The 307-nt window shown below is 55.4% G+C and overlaps 1 protein-coding gene across 1 annotated transcript in view; it reads left to right on the top strand.

Moving 5' to 3' along the window:
- The window catches only part of CSUI_004960 (brf1p family coiled coil protein), an 8,317-nt gene extending 8,026 nt beyond the window's left edge, over window positions 1–291 (top strand). The window contains exon 9 of the mRNA XM_068065141.1: window positions 1–291. This exon is cut by the window's left edge and continues 1,057 nt beyond it. The gene's annotated coding sequence lies outside the window, so the exon portion shown is untranslated.
- The last annotated feature ends 16 nt before the right edge of the window (window positions 292–307 follow it).

Genomic DNA, 307 nt, shown 5'->3' on the forward strand with positions numbered 1-307 from the left:
GTGAGGGAGGTCCCAGGAGAGGGAAAGGGTGGTAGTAATCAGTGTTGGGCCTGAAATAGTTAGCAGTAGTTCATGGCAGCAGATACGAAGGAGAAAGGCAAGGATGACACTTCTGGAGAATTGTAGGTACACTGTCGCCGCGCTCCTGCTCCTGCCTTTCCGTGCTAGTCATCAGAGGGTAGCGGATATAGATAGTGTCACGGTATGATAAAGAAGATGCCCATAACTAAAGCAGCGACGCAGTTTCTCCCCTTGACCAGAGCGCCCTACATGCGCCGGCGCGTCCGTGGGAGGGGGGGAGGGGGCG

The sequence above is a fragment of the Cystoisospora suis genome (genome assembly GCF_002600585.1).
Source record: "Cystoisospora suis strain Wien I chromosome Unknown contig_2377, whole genome shotgun sequence".
Taxonomy (NCBI): Eukaryota; Apicomplexa; class Conoidasida; order Eucoccidiorida; family Sarcocystidae; genus Cystoisospora; species Cystoisospora suis.